Raw genomic sequence first — 6,529 nt, 5'->3', positions numbered from 1 at the left:
TTGCTTTTAAGGTTTTAGAGCTTGATCATTATGCTATGAAAAAGGCTTGTTAGTTGCATTATCAACAGACTTCATCCAAAAATATTACTTTTTATAAGACCTGAGACCTCCTATCAACTTACTAGTTTTTGGGTATATCTCAGTTGCGAGGATAATACCAGAGAGAGAGAGAGAGAGAGAGAGAGAGAGATGCATGTACGTACGTTTGTATTTGAGCCTGCATTGCGCTAACACACACACAATATATGGAGATTAATTATTTGATCTTGATTTAGAAACATCAGTGCTTATAAAATTAGTAATAACTGATCATTTTGTGGTTGCACCGTTGCAGGAGTACATTGTATACATGGGTGACCGCCCCAAGGGTCATCTCTCTTCGTCATTCCTTCATACGAGCATGTTACAGGAAGTTGTTGGCAGGTCACTACATATACTTGTGTGTGTGTGTGTGTGTGTATATATATATATATGTTTACAGCTTATACCATAACATTAACGTATCAAAAGGTAGTGGTTCTATATAATAAGAACTTAAGTGGTGCATTTTTTATTTTCCCAAAAAAAAATCTTAAGTGGTGCTTCGTAGGGCGGTAATTACAAAATTGAACACGCTTGTCACATTTGCAATGAATTCAACTGGCACAAATTGTAGTATTTGTTTGTTTTGGATGTAAAATATTTTTTAGAAAAAAATATATCTATATATATATTTTTGGTATTTGGTAGTTTAAAATTTAAGTAAAATGTTACTTAATTAAATATATTATCAAAACTTAACAAAAATAACTTGTGCTTGGAAAAAAAAATTATAACTTTGCTAGACACCCCAAGATAAAAATAAGAAAGATATTTTACATGAAAAAGTTTTATATGAAAAATATTATTTTAGGAAGATATTTTACATCGAAATAAAGGGCTCCAAAGTAATAATAATAAAAAATAAAAATAAATAAAAAAGAGGTTTTAAGAATTATTACAAATACATGAAATTATGAACTCATTTTTAACATTTGATGGAATCAAAGTCTTGATCTCTCTAAAAATTGAAGATGATCAAATACTTATGTGGATATGAAAAAATTATGTTCATTTTCCAAACTACCTTTACTATTTCTATGTACAACTTATGTTTATGTAAGTACCACTTTAAAGTATAGATGTAGCACTCTTATGTGCATAACAGCATAGGTACTACTTTTTGTGCACACATGTACCATTTTTTGTGCAAGCACATTTTTTGTACAGTGCATGCACAAAAAATGGTATCTGAGCACATGGTCTGCACAAAAAATGGTACCTGAATACATGGTATACACAAAAAAAATGATATATGCATGCATAAGAGTTGTAACTCTGCACAAAAATAGTACATGTACAAAAATGATACATAAAAATAGAAAGAATAGTTTGGGACAAATAAATAGTTTTTTTTTTTTTTTTTTTTTTTTTTTTTTTTTTTTTTTTTTTTCACATTAGCATTTTGGTTCACTTCATTTTTTTTCGGAACATCGTGACCTAGACTCCATATGATAAATACGAGTCCATAACATCATCTATCATCCCAAGCTAAGCAATATGATCTCTCAGAAGAAAATTTACGGAATACATCAAAGAGATTTACTGAATATTAACTAACTTCTGTATATATAACTATATGCATTCAACAGTAGAGCATCGGAATCTTTACTGTATAGCTACAAGAGGAGCTTTAATGGGTTTGTAGCAAAGCTGACAAAGGAAGAGATGGAGAAAATAGCAAGTGGGTGATTAATTTATAACTTCCATTTAATTACTAAATATTCTATCCCATAATTTGTTTGTCTTCAATCTCGTAACTCTACTTCAACTTCAAAAATTTTAAAAATTCAGGCATGGAAGGAGTAGTGTCTGTGTTCCCCGATGAAAAGATGGAACTCCACACGACAAAGTCATGGAACTTCATGGGCTTCCCTCAAGAAGTTACAAGAAGTGTCCAAGTTGAAAGTGACATTATTATCGGAATGTTTGACACTGGAATTTGGCCTGAATCTGATAGTTTTGATGATTCGGGATTTGGTCCGCCTCCAAGCAAATGGAAGGGATCTTGCAAATCCTTAACAGATTTCACTTGCAACAAGTACATACATATATATATATATATATATATATATATATATATATATATATATATATACCAATTTCATATACAAAAATTACATTTATAGATAGATTAATTGCTTGTGCTGCCACTAAAATTTTGAATACTTTGCAGTAAAATTATAGGAGCTAAATACTACCATAGCAAAAGACCAATACCTCCAGAAGATGTTCGTTCACCAAGGGATGTAAATGGTCATGGGACACACACTACATCTACAGCAGCGGGGCGCTTAGTAAGCGACGCAAGCTTATTAGGGTTGGGCTTGGGTACAGTTCGGGGAGGGGTTCCCTCAGCTCGCATTGCTGTGTACAAGGTGTGTTGGACTGATCATTGTAACAAGGCGGATATCCTCGCAGCATTTGATGATGCAATTGCTGATGGGGTTGATATAATATCACTTTCGGTTGGACGTAGCGGGAAGAAATCCCCCAGGGGTTACTTTAAAGATCCCACTGCTATTGGAGCTTTCCATGCTATGAAGAATGGAATACTCACTTCCAATTCTGCTGGTAATGATGGTCCAGATCCTGAAACCATCAGAAATACTCACCGTGGTCTCTCTCAGTGGCTGCTAGCACCATTGACAGAAAGTTTGTCACAACGGTGAAGTTGGGCAACAATATGTCTTATGAGGTGAGCAAGCATGCCCTCTTCAATCTCTTGCATATCCCTCTACATATATAGCTATTTAGGGGTATCTATCTGTTTGATCTATAGGGATTATTATGTATACACAAACTTTTAATTTGGTCTGCCTTATTTATTATTTCATGGAGTCAAAGTCTTTATGTTTCTTAAAAAAAAATAAAAATAAAAATAATTTTAAAAATGCAATTTTACCAAATAATGACGTTGGCATAAAAAATAAAAAATAAAAAACGTTATTTATTTGTCCAAATTACTCTTACTATACACAACAATAGTACTTATATGCACAAAATGCACTAAAGTGAGTTTTAATTTGGGTCCTTATTTACTATTTCATAGAGTCAAAGTCCTTATGTTTAAAAATAAAAAATTACAGTTTGATCAAAATGATGACATGGACATAAAAAAAAACACTGTTTATTTGTCAAAATTATTCTTACTATGCACAAAAATAGTACTTATATGCACAAAATGCACTAAAATGGTATATAAAAATAGCAAGATAGTTTTACCAAATGCACAGTATTAACATTGTGACTTTGACTCCATGATAAATAGAGTCCAAAACTTCTTGTATACCTAATAATCCCTCATTTATATGGGCGTCAGCTCCTTTAAATTAATGTGTTTTGTTCTATATATATAGTTCTAAACTAGCTCGTTTTACATGCAGGGAGTATCTATAAACACTTTCAACCTCCACCGTCAGTATCCTCTAGTTTATGCCGGGTACATACCAAATACTCAAGCTTATATATATATATATATATCAGAGAAAAAAAGATTTATTAACGATGATATAACAAAAATTGGGATTTTATTTTTTTATTTTTTGGTGGGAAGAGCCCCAAGCATGCTTTCTATACTCTAATCTTGTGTATTATTGAGGGATTAGTGTTGTATGATACATCTTGATATTCATGTATATATAAATCTTGATTATTTCATGGTTTGTATGATTTAATGCTTCCAATTGACTATTATGTTCTACTCATATGTCTATGTATGCTAGAGTAGGATATTCATGTGCTTATCTCTAGATTTAGTGTTTTTGATGCATGTCTATGTGTATTGATGCTATAGATCATGTAATTACATCAAGGAATATTGAGGATTGGAAAATGCATAAAAAGTGAACATGAAATGCAGGGAATGCGAAGCCCAGGGCTCATTGGATCAAACCTTAGTGAAAGGCAAAATCATTCTATGTGATTCGACGACTAACGGATCAGAACCACTCCGCGCGGGTGCAAAAGGTATCATAATGACTGGTGACGGCTTCAGAGGTTACGGCAGAACTTACCCTTTGCCTGCCTCCTACTTGATTGATGGCCAGGGTGTTCGCGACTACATAAAATCAACTAGGTACATAGATTTTTCAACAAATTTTTTGTATTTATTTTTTGCACATTATTGATCACATCACATGAATCTAACAATTTGGATAAAACTGACTCGATCTACAGTAAGCCAACTGCATCTATAATGAGGAGTAAGGAGACTAAAGAGAAATCGGCTCCATATGTGATTCAATTTTCGTCAAGAGGACCAAACCCAATTACAAAGGACATTCTCAAGGTATCTTATACATACATAAATATATGTCTATATATATATTAATTGTTTCTGGTTTAAAATTGCTACACTTTGTTCAATCTGGTGCAGCCTGACTTAACTGCTCCTGGAGTGCAAATTCTTGCCGCGTGGTCACAGGCAGCCAGAGTGACGAAAATAGGGGGAGACAAAAGAGTAGTTCCATACAATATAATCTCCGGCACATCCATGTCTTGCCAACATGCAACTGGAGTAGCTGCATATGTGAAATCTTTTAACCCTGGATGGTCTCCTGCTGCTATTAAGTCAGCTCTTATGACAACTGGTAATTAATCAAATAACTTGGAATACATCCATTATTTGTAGGCTTGTAGCTAACATACCCCTGATTTTTTGCAGCTCATCCAATGAGTAGTGACACTAAACATGATGCTGAGTTTGCATACGGGGCAGGTCATATTGATCCATTAAAAGCTGCAAAACCTGGTTTAGTATATGATGCCGGAGAGCCTGACTATGTTAAATTTTTGTGTGGGCAAGGTTATAGCTCCAAGAAATTGAAACTGGTCACTGATGATGATAGCAGTTGCTCAAAAACTAACAATGGGACCGTTTGGGATCTAAATTATCCATCATTTGCTCTATCTTTTGAGTCTGAAAACCCCATCACCCGTGTGTTCCACAGGACCGTCACAAATGTTGGTCTACCGGTCTCCACTTACAAGGCAACTGTGGTAGCCCCTACAGGACTTGAGATCAAAGTTGAGCCGACAGTCCTTACTTTTAACTCAGTAGGACAGAGGCAGTCCTTTGTGGTTACTGTCACAGCCACATATACAGATAACAATGTGATTTCAGGGTCATTGGTGTGGTGTGATGGTGTGCATCATGTGAGGAGTCCCATTGTGGCACATTCTTCTTTTGCGGCACATTCTTCGTCTTGAAAATTTATATATGCTTGCACCATATATAAAGTCTTGTGTTTGAGCATGTTTCCTTCAAAATGAAATAAAAGAGAAGCATGGTGTGTTTTGGATCACAGTGAAGAAATTGCTTCCTTTATTCATAGATAGCTAGACAATTGGCTTCCAAGTAAATACAATGGTAGAAAATAAGATTAAAATGACAATTTGTAATTCACCAAACTCTCTAAGGATTGGCATGAAGAGCCACCTTTCTTGAGACAAAGACCTACCTTTTTCTTCAAATACATTATTCTCTTTCTCATCTCTTCCCCTTCACTCTCTCCATCCATAAACCATTCTGAGCCACGTATTAGTCCTGGTCGAACCACCCACAAGAATTCAATTTCATACATTGCTGCAATTGAGAGCTCCCAAAGCTCACATATGTTTCTCACTTGCGTACTTGTGTGTCTAACCAAGAAATCGAACTTGGGTCTTGTGCCGATAAGCTATTTAAGGAGGCTGGAAAATACTTATGCCGAATGAGTTATTTGCATTAATTTTAATCTTATCATTAAAACAATAATTTTATAAAAATACACAATTTTGTTGTTCAAGTCCTTTTCAGATTTTAATTTTATACATGTTATTCTAAATTTACAAGGGTAATTTAATCCTTTTAACTCACCATTGACAACCCCCACCCTGTAAGAAGCAATGCATTTTATAATACTTGAGAGGTGTTTACGGTTTAAGAGTCAATTTGTCCATTAAAAAAAAAGATCCTATGCATTTTATTGCACCAAACCTGTCTCCTACCACGCCAAACGCCTCAACAGTAAATGATGAATGGGTCACAATTCAATCATGAATGGGTCATCGCTGGGGGATGTACCTAATCGAGCTCGTTTTAATGGATCTGCATCCAGGTAAGGTTAAAAAAATATAATAATAAAAAAAAGGGGAAAGGAAATGTCAATCAGAAAATTAAAATAATAATAATAATAATGATGGCTGATATTTAAAAAAATAAAAAAAATAAAAAAAAGCTTAATTATGTCATTACATCATAGATAATTGAGGATTGGAAAATGCATAATAATTGATCATGAAATGCAGAACAGCGTCTTCCTAGGTCCATTGGGCCCAACTTTAGTGAATGGCACAATCCTTCTATGTGATTGGATGACTAACTTTCCCTTTGCCTACCTCCTTAATGATAGCCGTGCTGTTTACAATTACACAAATTCAACTGTTTTATTTATTTATTTATTTATTT

The 6,529-nt window shown here is 34.1% G+C and overlaps 1 pseudogene; it reads left to right on the top strand.

Annotated features, from left to right (window-relative positions):
* The first annotated feature begins 343 nt into the window (after positions 1-343).
* On the top strand, positions 344-5,289 carry LOC132269889 (cucumisin-like; annotated as a pseudogene).
* The last annotated feature ends 1,240 nt before the right edge of the window (positions 5,290-6,529 follow it).

Source organism: Cornus florida, unplaced genomic scaffold (assembly GCF_030987335.1).
Source record: "Cornus florida cultivar Cherokee Brave unplaced genomic scaffold, ASM3098733v1 CherokeeBrave_3.0.0_Hap2_Chr08, whole genome shotgun sequence".
NCBI lineage: Eukaryota > Viridiplantae > Streptophyta > Magnoliopsida > Cornales > Cornaceae > Cornus > Cornus florida.
This window is presented reverse-complemented; position numbering and strand designations above follow the sequence as displayed.